The sequence below is a fragment of the Polypterus senegalus genome, chromosome 4 (assembly GCF_016835505.1).
Source record: "Polypterus senegalus isolate Bchr_013 chromosome 4, ASM1683550v1, whole genome shotgun sequence".
Taxonomy (NCBI): Eukaryota; Metazoa; Chordata; class Cladistia; order Polypteriformes; family Polypteridae; genus Polypterus; species Polypterus senegalus.
Genome location: NC_053157.1, coordinates 235,757,968 through 235,776,844, shown reverse-complemented (window position 1 = coordinate 235,776,844; position 18,877 = coordinate 235,757,968). Strand labels below are relative to the sequence as shown.

Below are 18,877 nucleotides of genomic sequence, written 5' to 3'. Positions count from 1 at the left end.
GGTGCAGACCTTTAAATATCTGGGAGTGCAGCTGGATGACAAATTGGACTGGACTGCCAATACTGATGCTCTATGTAAGAAAGGTCAGAGCAGACTATACTTTCTGAGAAGGTTGGCATCCTTCAACATCTGCAGTAAGATGCTGCAGATGTTCTACCAGACGGTTGTGGCGAGTGCCCTCTTCTACGCGGTGGTGTGCTGGGGTGGCAGCATAAAGATGAAAGACGCCTCACGCCTGGACAAACTTGTTAAGAAGGCAGGCTCCATTGTAGGATTAAAGTTGGACAGTTTAACATCTGTGGCAGAGCGACGGGCACTAAGCAAACTCCTGTCAATCATGAAGAATCCACTGCATCCACTGAACAGTGTCATCTCCAGACAGAGGAGTAGCTTCAGTGACAGACTTTTGTCACTGTCCTGCTCCACTGACAGACTGAGGAGATCGTTCCTCCCCCACACTATGTGACTCTTCAATTTCACCCGGGGGAGTAAATGCGAACATTAATTTTATTTTAATTCTTTTCATTTTTATTACTATTTAATTTAATATTGTTTCTTTGTATCAGTATACTGCTGCTGGATTATGTGAATTTCCCCTTGGGATTAATAAAGTATCTATCTATCTAAAACTGCTCAAAAAAATTAAAGGAACACTTTGAAAACACATCAAATCTCAATGGGAAAAAGAACTCCTCCTGGATATCTATACTGATATAGACTGGGTAATGTGTTAGGAACGAAAGGATGCCACATCGTTTGATGGAAATGAAAATGATCAACCTACAGAGCCCTGAATTCAAAGACGCCCCCAAAATCAGAGTGAAGACATGATGTGGCAGGCTAGTCCATTTTGCCAAAATTGAATTGCTGCAACTCAAAATTGTACGCAGCACTTTGTATTGCCCCTGTGTTCTTGTATACATGCCTGACAACATCGGTGCATGCTTCTAATGAGATGAAAGATGGTGTTGTGGGGGATCTCCTCCCAGATCTGGACCAGGGCATCACTGAGCTCCTGGACAGTCTGAGGTGCAACCTGGTGGCATTGGATGGACCAAAACATAATGTCCCAGAGGTGTTCTATTGGATTTAGGTCAGGAATGTGTGGTGGCCAGTCAATGGTATCAATTCCTTCATCCTCCAGGAACTGCCTGCATACTCTCACCACATGAGGCCAGGAATTGTCGTGCACCAGGAGCCACTGTACCAGCATAGGGTCTGACAATGGGTCCAAGGATTTCATCCTGATACCTAATGGCAGCCAAGGTGCCTTTGTCAAGCCTGTAGCGGTCTGTGTGACCCTCCATGGATATGCCTCCCCAGACAATCATTAACCCACCACCAAACTGCTCATGCTGAATGATGTTACAGGCAGCATAATGTTCTCCATGGCTTCTCCAGACCCTTTCACTTCTGTCACGTGCTCAGGGTGAACCTGCTCTCATCTGTAAAAAGCACAGGGCACCATTGGCATCTGCCAATTCTGGTATTCTATAGCGAATGCCAATCGAGCTGCATGCTGCTGGGCAGTGAGCTCAGGGCCCATTAGAGGACAAAGGGCCCTTGGGTCACCCTCAAGAAGTCTGTTTCTGATTGTTTGGTCAGAGACATCCACACCAGTTGCCTGCTGGAGGTCATTTTGTAGGGCTCTGGCAGTGCTCATCCTGTTCCTCCTTGCCCAAAGGAGCAGATACTGGTGGGTTATGGACCTTCTATGGCCCTCTCCAGCTCTCCTAGAGTATCTGCTTGTCTCCTAGAATCTCCTCCATGCCCTTGAGACTGTGCAGGGAGACACAGCAAACCTTCTGGCAATGACACGTATTGATGTGCCATCCTGGAGAAGTTGGACTACCTGTGCAACCTCTGTAGGGTCCAGGTATCGCCTCGTGCTACCAGTACTGACACTGACTGTAGCCAAATGCAAAACTAGTGAAGAAACAGTCAGAAAAGATGAGGAGGGAAAAATGTCAGTGGCCTCCACCTGTTAAACCCTTCATTCCTGTTTTGGGGGTCATCTCATTGTTGCCCCTCTAGTGCATCTGTTGTTAATTTCATTAGCACCACAGCAGCTGAAACTGATTAACAACCCCCTCTGCTACTTAACTGACCAGATTAATATCCCATAAGTTTCATTGACTTTATGCTATACTCTGATTAAAAAGTGTTCCTTTAATTCTTTTGAGCAGTATATATATATATATATATATATATATATATATATATATATATATATATATATATATATATATATGCACACACTCACCTAAAGGATTATTAGGAACACCTGTTCAATTTCTCATTAATGCAATTATCTAATCAACCAATCACATGGCAGTTGCTTCAATGCATTTAGGGGTGTGGTCCTGGTCAAGACAATCTCCTGAACTCCAAACTGAATGTCAGAATGGCAAAGAAAGGTGATTTAAGCAATTTGGAGCGTGGCATGGTTGTTGGTGCCAGTCGGGCCGGTCTGAGTATTTCACAGTCTGCTCAGTTACTGGGATTTTCACGCACAACCATTTCTAGGGTTTACAAAGAATGGTGTGAAAAGGGAAAAACATCCAGTATGCGGCAGTCCTGTGGGCGAAAATGCCTTGTTGATGCTAGAGGTCAGAGGAGAATGAATGGGCCGACTGATTCAAGCTGATTGAAGAGCAACTTTGACTGAAATAACCACTCGTTACAACCGAGGTATGCAGCAAAGCATTTGTGAAGCCACAACACGCACAACCTTGAGGCGGATGGGCTACAACAGCAGAAGACCCCACCGGGTACCACTCATCTCCACTACAAATAGGAAAGAGAGGTTACAATTTGCACAAGCTCACCAAAATTGGACAGTTGAAGACTGGAAAAATGTCGCCTGGTCTGATGAGTCTCGATTTCTGTTGAGACATTCAAATGGTAGAGTCAGAATTTGGCGTAAACAGAATGAGAACATGGATCCATCATGCCTTGTTACCACTGTGCAGGCTGGTGGTGGTGGTGGTGTAATGGTGTGGGGGATGTTTTCTTGGCACACTTTAGGCCCCTTAGTGCCAATTGGGCATCGTTTAAATGAGCTTTGTTTCTGACCATGTCCATCCCTTCATGACCACCATGTACCCATCCTCTGATGGCTACTTCCAGCAGGATAATGCACCATGTCACAAAGCTCGAATCATTTCAAATGGGTTTCTTGAACATGACAATGAGTTCACTGTACTAAAATGGCCCCCACAGTCACCAGATCTCAACCCAATAGAGCATCTTTGGGATGTGGTGGAACGGGAGCTTCGTGCCCTGGATGTGCATCCCACAAATCTCCATCAACTGCAAGATGTTATCCTATCAATATGGGCCAACATTTGTAAAGAATGCTTTCAGCACCTTGTTGAATCAATGCCACGTAGAATGAAGGCAGTTCTGAAGGCGAAAGGGGGTCAAACACCGTATTAGTGTGGTGGTCCTAATAATCCTTTACGTGAGTGTAATTCATAAAGCTCTATCAAACTATTGTTAATTTCAAAGCAAAATGCAGCCATTCATTTTGTTTATACGTGAATGAAATAAACCTTATAAAATGGAACACCAGGTTTGATAATACTTAACACTAATTGATATCATTAAATGTTACTTCTGTGTTTTTATTCAGGTTTAATATATATTTTTAAATTTTGACATTTGCAAGTTTCATTTCAAAATTAACTCATTTCCTATTCAGACTATTCCAGATTGCACGTGTCCAACACATCTTATTACTTATTTCAAAAGGTTTCATGCTGGTTTTGTCACCTATCAATCAGTCAGACATTTTATTTTATACATCATTGCTGGTTTTCAAGTTATAATAACGCCTTTAGAACTCCACTTTTTCATGTGATTATTTGCTCCATCCATTATCCAACCTGCTATATCCTAACTACAGGGTCACAGGGGTCTGCTGGAGCCAATCCCAGCCAACACAGGGCGCAAGGCAGGGTGCCAGTCCATGGCAGGGCACACACTAGGATCGCCAATGCACCTAACCTGCATGTCTTTGGACTGCGGGAGGAAACCCACGCAGACGCAGGAAGAACATGCAAACTCCACACAGGGAGGACCCGGGAAGTGAGCCACAGGTCTCCTTACTGCTTGGCAGCAGCGCTACCCACTGCGCCACCGTGCCGCCCACTTCATAATTACCTTTATTTGTTTATTTTATTTTTTTATTTTGGCACAAATGCCATTACAATCAAGACTACCAGTCTAGTTCATATTCCAAACTCCAATATTTAATGTTCTTCCTGAATCGGGAAGAACACAAACCCAGCTTTTAGTGCCAGACAATAGCAGGCTAATGTTAATTGGCATCATACTAGCAGATGTTAAATAATGTTTTTTCCCAACTCTTTGCAAACTGGTGGAACTGCCTAAATAGATGACAGTTTAGCTGATAATATAACGGAGAACACGTCGGGTCAGTTGCAGTGTGCTGTGAGCTTGGGGTGACCCCTTGTTGATCTGCTCTTAATGTTTTTTAATTTCCGCTGTGACGTAGTGTTTGGAAATTTACTTTTTTTTACTGTCTGATATTTGTGATACTTGCTTGATATGGATATGGGCGAGTCAAGGTTTCATTTTGGACTAATAATGTTTAGCTTAACTCTGCCCTTGACCCTGATCACCGCACAAACCATGGTCCTTTGACTCGTATTCAAGATGAGCGCAGACACCTCTTGATTCTTGGATTCACAGCTCAAACTTACAGCCCCTTCACCCTGAATGCTACTAAAACAAAGGGTGATTTTTCACAAACAGCAGTTTTCAATGATAGTTGTCATTTGTAGCTTGGACTACCTAAAAGAAAGAATAACCCACCTAGTTTTTAGTAAAATTGTAATCACTGTGCTAACACATATAACAGATACTACGTAGCTAGTCACTACAACATTTCCCTTCCTGATTTGCCTAACGTGTCCACGATATTCCTAATCATCAGCCCTGTAGTGTATTTGCTCCTATAACTTACTATAACCATTCTTATTTGTCAGGGGCTCATAACTGATGTAAAATGGAAGGCTATTTCAATACAATACAATACAATACAATTTATTTTTGTTTAGCCCAAAATCACAAAGGAAGTGCCGCAATGGGCTTTAACAGGCCCTGCCTCTTGACAGCCCCCCAGCCTTGACTCTCTGAGAAGACAAGGAAAAACTCCCAAAAAAAACCCTGTAGGGAAAAATGGAAGAAACCTCGGGAAAGGCAGTTCAAAGAGAGACCCCTTTCCAGGTAGGTTGGGCGTGCAGTGGGTGTCAAAATTAGGGGGTCAATACAATACAATACACAGAACAGAACAATTCCTTAAGACAGCATAATAATAAAAAGTTTAGAAGTACGGTTTAACAGTAGATGATATGACATAATTAGGTTTGGATTTTATTACCAAGCGTTAACAGAATTTCTAAAACTTTGTATTATACAAAGCATCCCGAGTAGCCTGTTGATGAAAATGCTGTTTTAAATAAAAGCCTGAACAAGAGAACTGTTTTCAATTCAACATGTAAAATGTTTAGTAAATAACGAGAGAGACTAAATACAATTTATAACAGAAATGGAGCACTGCTGAATAACCAAGGAGGTCTAATTTAACTTGAAGTGCCACAACGTGCTTTTCAAATAAACCCCGGCAACCTAAATCTACAAAGAAGGAGGCCAAGTGCGGTGGTGAGATGGGGGCAAAGCGGACATATTGGAAGAATTGGGAAATTCAGAGCAGAGCTTTTAAAAGTGAGTAGTCTGGATTTTTACTTTAATATGACTTACTATTTACTTACTACTGTCGCAGAAACCTTTTCAAAGGACTGCTGAAACTTACAAATGTAGGGCTAACAGACGTAAAGAGAATAACGAGTGGAGTGTAAGGAAAATGTTCTGATCCCCCAAAAACTCAGGTTTACTGAACAAAGCACAAGATGGAAAAAGGAGATTCAAGATTTAAAAAAAAGAAAAGAAAGTGAAATCCTGATCCTCAGTTGGCCCTGACTTTTCAACTCTGACCATGTGTTATTGAATTGAGCCGAGGCCCAAACCTTTATGGCCAGTCCAGACTGTTGATTTTTTTACTGTGGATTTGGCTGTAAATCTTGACAGATTGCCTTACTGGAAATTATAATTCCTGGGAACTATTTGTTTGAAAAAAAACTGTAAAATTATGAACAAAGTGTCACAGCATTCCCAGCTATAGAAGATAATGTTGACGCTAGTAAACCATTTATAAAAGTATTGCCTGATTGTTTTGTGGAACTTTCTTAGGCACACTGTTTGAAATGTGGCTGTATGGTGTGGTGTTATGGGTCCACAGCTCGTTGAGCAAAGGCCATTCATTTTAAATAAATGATCACCGCGCTCGCGGCTTAGCGAGGGGACGTTGGGCCATAGCGAGCCGTGGGGCGATCCGTAGGGTGTGGGCGTTTCTCACCGAGTGCACAGGTGAGGAACTGGCCACGTTCGTGATTGTCCCATGGCTAATGCTGCAGCTGCTGTGGCCCGCGTCAATTAAAAAGAAGCGCGAGTCGGTTTTGGGAAAAATGGAAAAAAGAAAAGAGGAGAAAAGAGAACGGAGGTTATAGGGAGTGATGAAGCAGGCGGTCGGTGCGTGCGTGTGGTGAGCGCGCGATCGAGGGCAGCTGTAAGGAAGCAGGGTGTTAGGCCAACACCCAGACGTTTGAGTTGATGTTGCTCCCGCTGAGCGACCATGTAGCGGGAGTGACCTGGTGAAAGCGACGGGCCGCAGAGGGCCGTGGAAAGGCAGCGGAAGTTGGGAGACTTGGTGGGTGGAGTCCCCAATGTGTGCGTCCTGGCTATTGGGGTAATCAAGTCTCGGGGACTGGGATGAGAGCCAAACCGAAGCCAGGGATCGGGAGGTCTCCAGTCTCGAGTGTGTAGAGGAGGGCAGCTGCAGAGAGCGTCTTGCCCAAACGGGATAAGCAGGTGAGACGCTAACAGAAAAGAAGCACCGAGCTTGTTTGTTGTTTTTAAGACTGCTTCCATGAGAAGATTTTAACGTCTGGTTTTTAAGGATTGTGTTTTTCTATTGGTTTTAACCTCCACCTTTCCTTGAAAGATTTTTTTATTTATTGAAGAGCAGAAGAACTGCACTATTTATTTGAACACCTGTTTTGTTGGATTTTAAATAAAAGCACTATTCACTTTTTGCACCACCCCTTGCTCAAGTGTTTATTTGCCTTCATTGACTAGCTCACTCGGTTGCATCATCGACGGTGTCGGGTTCAAGTGCTTCCAAACATCAGAAGGGAGTGTGGAGCCAGAACCCACATCGTCACATATGGAATTAGAGAAGGCGGTTTTAGTCCTTCCTAGTCAAAGAGATGATTGTCATGCACTACCGCAGTAAGGTGCTGCCAAGGACCACATTGTTCATTGGGTCATACCTACCCTATAAAGAGGCAGGATAGCCACAGGAAGCAGTGACCTATCTTGTGGAAACTGAGCTTTAATGAAGTAGCAGCATTTACTGCCTGCGCCACCACCACCTACTCAAAGAGTCAGGATGCTCCAACAATTATGGATGGATCAAAAGCCTGAAGTCCATGTGACCATCACCATCAAGCCCTTCCGTGAGAACCCTAAATCCAAAGAGGACTGTTTCATTTTTGTTAGGTAGAATCACCAGAGGGGACTGGGTGGTCTCATGGTCTGGAATCAATACAGATTTTATTTTTTCTCCAGCCGTCTGGAGTATTTTTTTTTGTTTGTTTTTTTCTGTCCACCCTAGCCATCAGACCTTACTCTTATTCTATGTTAATTAATGTTGACTTATTTTATTACTGTGTCTTATATTTTTCTATTCTTCATTATGTAAAGCACTTTAAGGCTACTTTTTGTATGAAAATGTGCTATAGAAATAAATGGTGTTGTTGTAGTATACCGTGTTAATACATCGGATACTCTGTGCCTGGTGAAGTAGCGTAAAACATATCTCAGTAAGACACGCACTCAACCCTCTGCTGAAGAAGAATCATTGCGGCGATAAAAAAAAAAAAAAAAACCTTTTAAATCAGAAAGGAGCCCTATTAAGCGCAGCCATACAACAAATGGCTTATTTGTGACAGAAAGCCCCGGCTTCCAGCGACCTTTTAAGTGCTACAGAGAGTGAACTGGATAACCAAATGAAATTCATACTTGAACAAGTGAGATTTTTTTCTAATGAAATATTGAAGACGCACCGTTTTGTCTTTCTGTGATATTCGGAGTCATCTTTCAGTATTAACGGCAAGCTGTGTAACGGACCTGTCTGAACGCTTATTTATATACACGGAAAAGAGCGGCATTTTAAAAAGCAGACTTTATAATAAGGAGAGTGATTTCTTTTAGCAGTTGTGTGCCCTTTGACCCGCTTTAAGACCGCTTTACATGGACAACAGGAAGATATGAACTTCTGTTAAAGGCCTGTATGTGTCAACCTGTTTCTTGTGTCAGCTGCCCAATTACACACATCAGCAAAAGAAAAGCTAATCTTCCGGAGAGTATTTCAGATAATGTCCGAGCAGGGCACACAGCCGGGTGGTGTGGGAGTCGCCCTTTCTGGCCTCTCGCGTCCGAAGACAAGATGAACCTCCAGCTGTTTTTGAAGGAGCTGAAACGATGATCCCAGTTTTCATGGAGTGGCGACGAGTGCTTAAAACAGCTTTTTCTTCCACCAGAACAGCCGCGTGGTTAAGGCGTTGGACTTCAGATCCAATGGGCAAATGCCCGCGTGGGTTCAAACCCCACGTCTGGTAGCTTGTTATTCAAGTGTGCCCGTTCCCTCTGTGTGTCTGGGTACAACTCTCGCCTTTAGAAAGTTAAGCGAAATGCTTCCACAATGTGGATCCTTAGCTCAGCTGAAAATACGTGCCTAAATGTACTTGATTGTTTAAAATGGGGTGCGTTTGATAGAAAAGGGTTTGTTGTAGATAATTTTTTTTATACGTGTTTTTAAAAGGAATTGCTGTATACTATTTACCTCTGTGTGATTTTTAAAAGGCTTATATCAAACCAGTTATCTCGTGCTTTACACACAATAGCTAAAAATATTAAAACCCACAAAACGTGCGTCTGTTTTCTCATTGAAGGATGTGCCGCACGTGCTCGGCCTCCCACAGCGGGGGGCCTGCTAGATTCAAGCAACAGAAACGTGCTCGGTCTCTCCACACACTGAGCCGTGAGCGCGCAGCGGCTGTCATCCTGCCCTTCTGTGAGGTGAGACAGCCGTTTTGCTCGAACTGTGCCTTACAGAGAGCAATTAAAAGCAGTTTAGGTAAAAAAAAGTTTTTCCTTTTTGTACAAATTATAAAGCAAAGGTTAGATAGATAGATATGTTAATCTTATGATAATTTTAAAATAATAGAAGCAGGGGCGGTTATAAGGGAGACCTGGCCAGCTGGGTATGAGCAGGAACATCGCTGGACATGTCAATCAGGCATTGGGTTCGTGGCAAGGTCGTTCTTTTAATATAAAGAGCCTCAGAAGGGGAAGGGAGGGGGGTGCCAGCCAACAAGCAGGTGTTGACAGACCGGGGGGCAATGCACAGGCAGCATCCATCAAACTGCTCTTTACACAAACCCTGGACCAATCAGGTGGGTGGGGTGGGATTAAGGTGGGATCAACACCCATCAAACTGCTCTTGACACAAACCCTGGACCAATCATGAGGGTGGGGTGGGATTAAGGCGGGATGAACAACACCCATCAAACTGCTCTTGACACAAACCCTGGACCAATCAGGTGGGTGGGGTGGGATTAAGGCGGGATCAACACCCATCAAACTGCTCTTGACACAAACCCTGAACCAATCAGGAGGGTGGAGCAGGATTAAGGTGGGGTCTGGGTGGGGTTAGGAATGGGACAGGTTATAATTCACCAATCACAGGACTGGGGGGTGGAGCACATTTAAATCCACCAATCGGGGGGAAAGGGGAGGGGCCATCAAGTCATCAATCATTTTTGACTGACATTTTGACAGAAGCACCCTGATTTAATACTACTCGACTGTGCACAAAAGGGGGTGGCACAGTGGCGCAGTGGGTAGCTCTGCTGCCTAGCATTTAGAACACTTGGGTTCGCTTCCCGAGTTCTTCCTGCATGGAGTTTGCATGTCCTCCCCGTGTCTGCGTGGGTTTCCTCCCACATTCCAAAGACATGCAGGTTAGGTGCATTGACGATTCTAAATTGTCCCTGGTGTGTGTGCCCTGCAGTAGGCTGGCACTCTGACCTGGCTTTGTTCCCTGCCTTGTGCCCGTTGTTATCTGGGATTGGCTCCAGCAGACCCATCCCATCCCCCCCCAATGACCCAGTAGATAGGATATAGCGGGTTGGATAACAGATGGATGGATGGATGTGCACAAAAGTTTTCAATTATTTATTGAATTTGTCTTTTTTTCCCCAAATACAACTATTTTATTCTTGATTGTTGCAAATTATTTTTATGGATTGTTTATCTTTTAAGGACACCTTCCTCTTGCAGATTTGTGTTCTTTATCTCACCAATACATACTGGATTAGGACTTCTCAGACATCAACTACTTTGTGCATCATCTGTGTTTTAGAGCATCTTGAGTGCCGTCCGGCGATCACGACATATACACGTTACCTTTAGGCTCCTTTGTTAAGAATTATGGCCTCTCCTTTAACTGCTATGCTGGTGACACTTTAATCAATTTGTCACTAAACTCAAAGCAGAGCGAGATGGTAGGACCCTACAGGCCTGCTTGACTGATATTAACTCCTGGCTGGCAATGCATTTGCTTAAGTTGAATGATAATAAAACTCAAGACTGCTGTGTTCAAAAGCTCAGAAAGAAACCTTAATTGTCCCTGATGTTACTCTTAGACCCCTTGCCATATATCATAACGCTTCATCTAGGAACCAAGGTATGATCTTTGACAGCTCATTCAAATTCCACAAACAGATCACTTTGGTGGTCAAATGCAGCGTCTTCCAGCTCAGGCTTTGCTTCCATATATTGATCTTAGAAAGGCCATCCGTGCTTTGATAACATCTCGTTTGGATAATTGCAATTCTGTGTATGGAGGTGTTGATGAGGCCTCGTTACAACGCCTACAACTAGTCCAGAAGGCTGCTTGCTCACCTATTGACCAGCTGTCATATCTGTCACCAGATTTCACCAATTCTAATCTCGCTCCGTTGGCTTCGAGCCTGCTTCAAAATTGGTTTTAAAATTCTATGACTTGTTTTTTAAATTTTTTAAATGGAAAAGCCCCCTCCCATCTTATCACTTGTATGTGCCAGGAAGTGCAAAGCTACTACCTACGGAGAGAACATGTACAAGTGCCCTTGGTGTAATGGGTTTATCTTTTAAATGTCTTTTGTATAAAGTATTACTCTTATCACTGCTATTGCGCTATACATACGACACACGTTATATGTTTCTGTGCTGATGAGATGCATGCTAATGACGTTAATCTATTTTCTTAATGAACAGAATATGTGCACCAAACTGGTTGAAGATGAAACTGAAATCTTTCTAAAAACTGTCATTGTTCAATAGCCCTTTAACAAAACTTAATGTCACGACAGTGTTGCCCGCTAAAACGACAATAAAACGAGAGATCATTGAAATGAAAAGCAGGGGAAACCGAGGGCGGAAACCGAGGGCAAAAGTCCGCAAACACGGTAAGTTCGGGAGGCAGTTAATGCGTCTGCGCGAAATTTTAAAGGCGCAACGGCGGCAAAGGTACACGAGCACATCCGCGGCAAATCAGAATTGAATGCGCTTGCGCTAATTTAAGAGGCGCAGCTGCCAGAAAACGTGGGCGAGCACGAAGAAAAAAAAGGAGCAATCGGTACTTAATGCGCCTGCGTGGAATTTAAAGGCACATCTGCGGTAAACAGGTGGGGTTATGCTAACTTATGAAGAGCAACGGTGGGAAGACGTGCGCGAGCACGAAGAGAAAAGGAGTAATCTGTAATTAACGCGCCTGCGAGGAATTTAAAGCAGCCCCGAATTCCACAGTCCGCCTGTATTTCTATAAACGACCGATTCATAGTCGGAAAATTACCAAAGCATGCCAGCTAAAAATGAGCAACATTGAAATAAACGTACGAATGAGCTAAAAGCTGTGCCGCCAACAAAATGCCATGAAGAGTGCCAAAACAACCACTCATTGGGCAAACCTGATATCTGGAGCCGCTTAAATATCCGAAACCTCGCAGCATGCCACACTGCCTTTCATTCAAATCTTTCGCTCCGCACTCAACGCCCGTACCCGGCTTCGTCTCACCTTCTACTCTTTTGCTTGTTTTTGGGGAATGAGAGAAGAGCTCTTAAAGAAAGGAATTTAGTGGACGTTAACCTACGTCATCAACGTGCGACCAGGAAACGTGACCCCAATCCATTTAGCGTGACCACTTGTTCTTGTATTGATATCCATAGACATATATAGATAGACGCCGCATTCACTGTGTTTCCCAGTCGACACGATAAGTCTACGCGTCTTTTTTAGGAAACTTCAAAGTTTGAGAAATGTTAACAGCTAACAACAATCTATATAGTTAGTGACTAAATACGGTTAGCCAAAATGTTGTTTGGAGGCTCACTTGAACACATAAATGCATAGCTTTGGTAGCTTAGCTTGACGTAGCTAAAGTTAAGATCATAAAACGGGATTTTCTAATGGCCAAATATAACCAAAACAATTGTTCAGCCTTACCTATGAAATGTAATCCCCGGGGATCTGGTTTGGAGCGTGCAGCAGTTTGTAGCCTACAATCCCAAGCAGCACATGCGTGGGGGATCTTTATCCATTACTTCACTCTATAGCAGTGCCACTCACAATATGGCAGCGACGTTGACGTATGATGCTTGCTGGTCATGGTCATAGAATTACTAGATGCTGCATACTTTCAAATTACGGGATCGGAGTGAGTGAGAAGGAGGGCATGTCTGTAGGAGATCAGTGAGGTAGGGGGGAGCAAGACTGTGGAGAGCTTTGAATGTTAAGAGCGGTATTTAGTATTGTATTCAGTAGTGAACAGGGAGCCAGTGAAGTTGAGAGAGAATCGGTGTAATGTGTGCAGTGGATTTAGAACAGCAGGTTGTTATCCTGGCAGCAGAATTTTGAAGAAGTTGTAAGCGATGGATACATTTTTGTGGGATGCCAGATAGAAAAGCATTACGGTAATCTATACATGAGGTGACTCGAGCATTAACCGATACTTTAGTACTGTGTTGCGTAAAAACAAGACGATGTCTAGAAATGTTTCGGAGATGGAAGAAGGCAGTCCAAGACATGTTACTTATATGGCAGAAATTAATTATTATTCTTTAATAATTGCCATTTTGAGTGTATAAATGGATATAAATAATTGCATGTAAACCATTCGCCAAAATCTGTTGTATGTAAACAATACTGTTTTAAACGTTATTGTTTTTTCATCAGAAAAAACGGTTTCCACGTCCACCTGTATTAGTTTAATTGGCACTTTTGCCACTCGCAATGTGGTGGATACGCTGAGTTATCGCGTCGACTGGGAAACACAGTGAATGCGGCTTCTACCTCTCTATGTCTACAACTGCAGTGACGTATGGTGCTGTTGCTCTGCACGTGGATGCTGCTACTCGAAAAGGAGCAATCGGTACTTAATGCGCCTGCGCGGAATTTAAAGGAGCCGCGAACTCCACAGTCCGCCTGTATTTCCATAAACGACCGATTCGTAATCGGAAAATTACCAAAGCACGCCAGCTAAAAATGAGCAACGTTGAAATAAACGTACGAATGGGATAATCGCCGTGCCGCCAGCAAAATAACATACATATTTCCAAAACGAAACACTCATTGGCCAAACCAGGGCTACCCCCTCGATATGCCACACTGCCTCTCATCCAAATCATTCGCTCCCGCAGTCAAGGCACGTGCCCGGCTTCGTCTCACCTTCTGCTCTGTTGCTTGTTCTTGTACTGGAAAAAAAAAAAAGTCTATAAACACGTGAAGCGCGAGAAGAGCTCTTAGTAAAAGGAATTTAGTGGAAGTTAAACTGCGTCATCAACGTCCGACCAGGAAACGTGACCCCAACCCATTTGGCGCGTCCACTTGTTCTTGTATTGCAATGTGATGCAATAATATCCCCTTGCAGAACCACAGCGCCATACGTCACAGCTGTTGTAGACCCGGATGTGACGTCACCGTCGTTTCAGGACCGACTTCGTAAAATTACTTTTGGCAGGTCTCGGCAAAGCCCGGAAAGTAACATCGGGTGAAGGACCCGTTCAGAAATTAAGCGATAAAAATGAGAAGGAAAAACAGTACATCAAAACATGACATCTGCCATCACGTCGTATCATACATTAAACTAAACAATACGGATCGTTTCTGTGAAATACACTACAGTATTAACATTTACGTTGTGTTCGGGTCTGTGGGAACCATTTAACATGTCGACAAAATTAAAATCATCAAGATCTGTGTTTATTGAAAACAGTTTTTCCTTTACATTCATGAAACGAAATATACAATATGATTACAATGTTTGCACCACGTTAGAGCTCAGTAAAACGTTAATAATAAAAGTGATTACGTTTTTTTTAAATTCACTATGCATGTGTGCAATATTGTTCTAAACCAATTTAGAATAAACATTTAAGCCAGTCTAATATTGTTAAATATGTGTGTGAAAAAACGTCAATACATATTCTACACTGAATTATACTATATATCAATTGCCTTATATAGAGCTGATCTAGTTTTTGTCAGTTATTAAAAACTATGGGCCATCAAAAGAAAAAAAAATACTAATAAGAACACAATTTATTTAAATAGCACCCTGCCTAAAAATCCGAAAGAACAACAGGACCGATAGAACATTGGCTACGATCACGATCCGTATTGTTTAGTTTGATGTTTGACACGACGTGATTGAAGAAACCCTCTGAACTTCACAATGATGCGTATTATTTGGTTTCTGGACGAGTCTTTGACCCGACGTTACTTTCCGGGCTTTGCCGAGAACTGCCGAAACCTTCCAAAAGTAATTTTACGAAGTCAGTCCTGAAACGACGGAGACGTCACTTCCAGGTCTACAACTGCGGTGACGCAATTTAAAGCAGCCCCGAATTCCTCAGTCCGCCTGTATTTCCATAAACGACCGATTCATAGTCAGAAAATTACCAAAGCACGCCAGCTAAAAATGAGCACCGTTGAAATAAACGTACGAATGGGCTAATCGCCGTGCCTCCTGCAAAATGCCATAAAAGATTGTCAAAACGAAACACTCATTGGCCAAACCTGAGCTTACCACCACGACGTCTTGAGCCGCTTAAATATCCGAAACCCCTCAACATGCCACACTGCCTCTCATCCAAATCATTCGCTCCCGCAGTCAACGCCCGTGCCCGGCTTCGTCTCACCTTCTGCTCTTTTTCTTGTACTGAAATGAAAAGTCTAAACACGTGAAACGCGAGAAGAGCTCTTAGTGAAAGGAATTTAGTGGAAGTTAAACTGCGTCATCAACGTGCGACCAGGAAACGTGACCCCAACCCGTTTAGCGCGTCCACTTGTTCTTGTATCGCAATGTGATGTGAGTATGTGTGTGTGCGTGCGTGCACGCGCCTTATGAGAGAAATAACGACGCAAATGTTAATTCGACCATCTTAAAATGGAGCAGGTGAAGGGGCTGAAGTCTCTTGTTTTGTAGTTAACACCAAGTCGAGTCAGTAAATGGACTGACAGATGATCAATAGTTCAGATAATATTTTACCCTCGAGTTCTTAAGGAGGCTAGTGAGTACATATATTAAACGGGACTTGTGTACTAAACGGACGGCAGTGAAACCTCTCCCACGGAACCCAACACTAGAATAGGTAGGGGAACACCTTATGCAACCACCTCTCTTCGATTTGGTGCTTCCGTCCGTTTAGTACACAAATAACTATAAACCCGTGACACACATTTTTAGGAAGTCACTGCACACTGGAGAGATTCCGAAGGACTGGAAAATTCCAAATCTCATCCCATTATATATAAAGGGTGAGCAGGCAGATCCAAGCAACTACAGTTCAGTAAACTTAACGTGCATCACAAGAAAATTAATAGAAGGAATTATTAAGGATAAGATTGAGCAACACGTGGCAAGGACAGGAGTTTACTGAACAGTCACAGCATGGGTTCAGAAGAGGGAGTTCGTGTTTAACTAACATGCTGGAATTCTTTGAGGAGGCAACAAAATGATCTGATCACAGTGAAGCTTATGGTATTATTTAAGCATTTGTTGAGGTGCCACATGAGAGGTTGGGTAATAAACTAAAAGAAGTGTCAGTTCTGAGTGTGGTGTGTTGATGGGTGCAGAATTGGCTCAGACACAGGAAGCAGAGGGTAATGGTGAGAGGAACCTCATCAGAACTGGCCGATGTTAAGAGTGGTGACCAGCAGGGGGCAGTGCTGGGGATGCTGCTGTTTTCAAATATCTACAGTATAAATGATTTGGATTGGAATATACGTAGCAAGTTGGTTAAGTTGGCAGATGATACCAAGATAGGTGGATTAGCAGATAATTTGGAATCTAATAAATCATCACAGAGGGACTTGAACAGCAGACTGCCTTGGGCAGATGAAATATAATTTCAGTAAATGTAAAGAATTACACATAGGAAGTAAAATTGTGAGGTTTGAATACACAATGTGAGATCTGAAAATCGAGAGCCCACCTTATGAGAAGGATTTAGGAGTCGCAGTGGACTGAATGCTATCAACTGTCAGCCAGTGTTCAGAAGCCATTAAGAAGGCTAACAGAATGTCAGGTTATATAGCGCCTTGATGTGTGGAGTACAAGTCACAGGAGGTTCTGCTCAAGCTTTATAATACACTGGTGAGGCCTCATCTGGAGTCCTGTGTGAAATTTGGGACTCCAGGCTACAAAAAGGACATAACAGCACTAGAGAAGGTCCAGAGGAGAGCGATTAGGCTGATTCAGGTCTACAGGGGATGAGTTATGAGGAAAGATTAAAAGAGCTGAGCATTTACAGTTTAATCAAAAGATGATTAAGAGGTGACATGACTAAAGTGTTTAAAATTATGAAAGGAATTAGTCCAGTGGATCGAGATGGTGACTTTAAAATGAGGTCATCAAGAACATGGGGACACAGTTGGAAACTTGTTAAGGGTAAATTTCACACAAACATTAGGAAGTTTTTCTTTACACAAAGAACGATAGACACTTGGAATAAGAGACCAAGTAGTGTGGTGGACAGTAAGACGTTAGGGACTTTCAAAACTCGACTTGATGTTTTTTAAGCAAGAAATAAGTGGACAGGACTGGGCTGAATGGCCTGTTCTCATCCAGATTCTTGTAATATTCTAATACAAGAAGTTTTGTGGATGAGAGGTGAAGGACATTAATAAATAAGAGATCCGACTCATTCAATTTTAAATGACTTCTGAAAACTGGAGAGGGGGACTTCCAAGTACTGCCTGAATATTTTGAAGCAACGTGTAGCTCTGTGTGTTCTTTTAACGGTCGAAAGGATTACGTTTGCAACAATCCATTTTAAATGAAAAAGAATCTAGAAAATAAGCTTTTAGTTTAATTTTCCTGTATTTCAGTGAAGACCAATGGCAATTCAAGTCCAATGGGAGATGTCACAGCTTGTAATAGGAAATTAACATAATAATAATAATAATAATAACAATAATAATAATAATAATAATAATAATAATAATAATAATAATAATAATAATAATAATAAACTTCAGGTGTTTTCTATAATTAAAGATGTTGTACTTCACCTTCAGTACGCTCTTAATGTACGGCGCTGCACATTCAATAGAGCACATCGCGTTTTTGGCCACGTTAAGTCCCGGTTTGAACCCTTGTGCCCTCCGTGCCTTACACACGGCAAGGCAGGTGACTAACTGAGACTAATCTGTAATCAGAGGGACAAGAAACAGTTAGAATATACCAATTCAATCAGCTTGTAGGGGTTGATAAGAACATCTCGCAGACTCTGCACCCTTTCTTTGGCAAACATTTAACATAACTAAGCAAATATTTCTATCTACTTGACGTAACCTAAATGACTAGCTACTGGGAATTCTTCAAACAGTACAGAAAATAAAGTGAAACAGTCTCAATGATTTTAACTGAACGTGGCTGCAGCCTACCAGGCGTGTTTTGATTACTAACAGCAGGATAAACAACGACAAGAATTCAAGATGAACATTCCACATTCTTCCAGCAAACAGCAATAATACACTGCCACCTGGTGGTAAGATAAAGAGTAACTGCTAAACTAAATAGATAGATAGATAGATAGATAGATAGATAGATAGATAGATAGATAGATAGATAGATAGATAGATAGATTTATTAATCCCAAGGGAAATTCACATAATCCAGCAGCAGTATACTGATACAAAGAAACAATATTAAATTAAATAGTAATAAAAATGAAAAGAATTAAAATAAAATTAATGTTCGCATTTACTCCCCCGGGTGGAATTGAAGAGTCGCATAGTGTGGGGGAGGAACGATCTCCTCAGTCTGTCAGTGGAGCAGGACGGTGACAAAAGTCTGTCACTGAAGCTACTCCTCTGTCTGGAGATGACACTGTTCAGTGGATTCTTCATGATTGACAGGAGTTTGCTTAATGGCCGTCGCTCTGCCACAGATGTTAAACTGTCCAACTTTACTCCTACAATAGAGCCTGCCTTCTTAACAAGTTTGTCCAGGCGTGAGGCGTCTTTCATCTTTATGCTGCCACCCCAGCACACCACCGTGTAAAAGAGGGCACTCGCCACAACCGTCTGGTAGAACATCTGCAGCATCTCACTGCAGATGTTGAAGGATGCCAACCTTCTCAGAAAGTATTGTCTGCTCTGAGCTTTCTTACATAGAGCATCAGT

At 42.6% G+C, this 18,877-nt stretch overlaps 1 protein-coding gene across 3 annotated transcripts in view; it reads right to left on the bottom strand.

Annotated features, from left to right (window-relative positions):
- Positions 1–15,456, bottom strand: part of LOC120528207 (zinc finger protein 501-like) — a 31,341-nt gene extending 15,885 nt beyond the window's left edge. Inside the window, exons 1-2 of one of the 3 annotated variants that reach the window (XM_039752296.1) lie at positions 15,388–15,432; positions 13,916–13,941 (exon numbers count right to left, since the gene is read on the bottom strand). The gene's annotated coding sequence lies outside the window, so the exon portion shown is untranslated. The other 2 variants (XM_039752295.1, XM_039752297.1) reach the window with 2 other exon arrangements.
- Between the last annotated feature and the right edge of the window lie 3,421 nt (positions 15,457–18,877).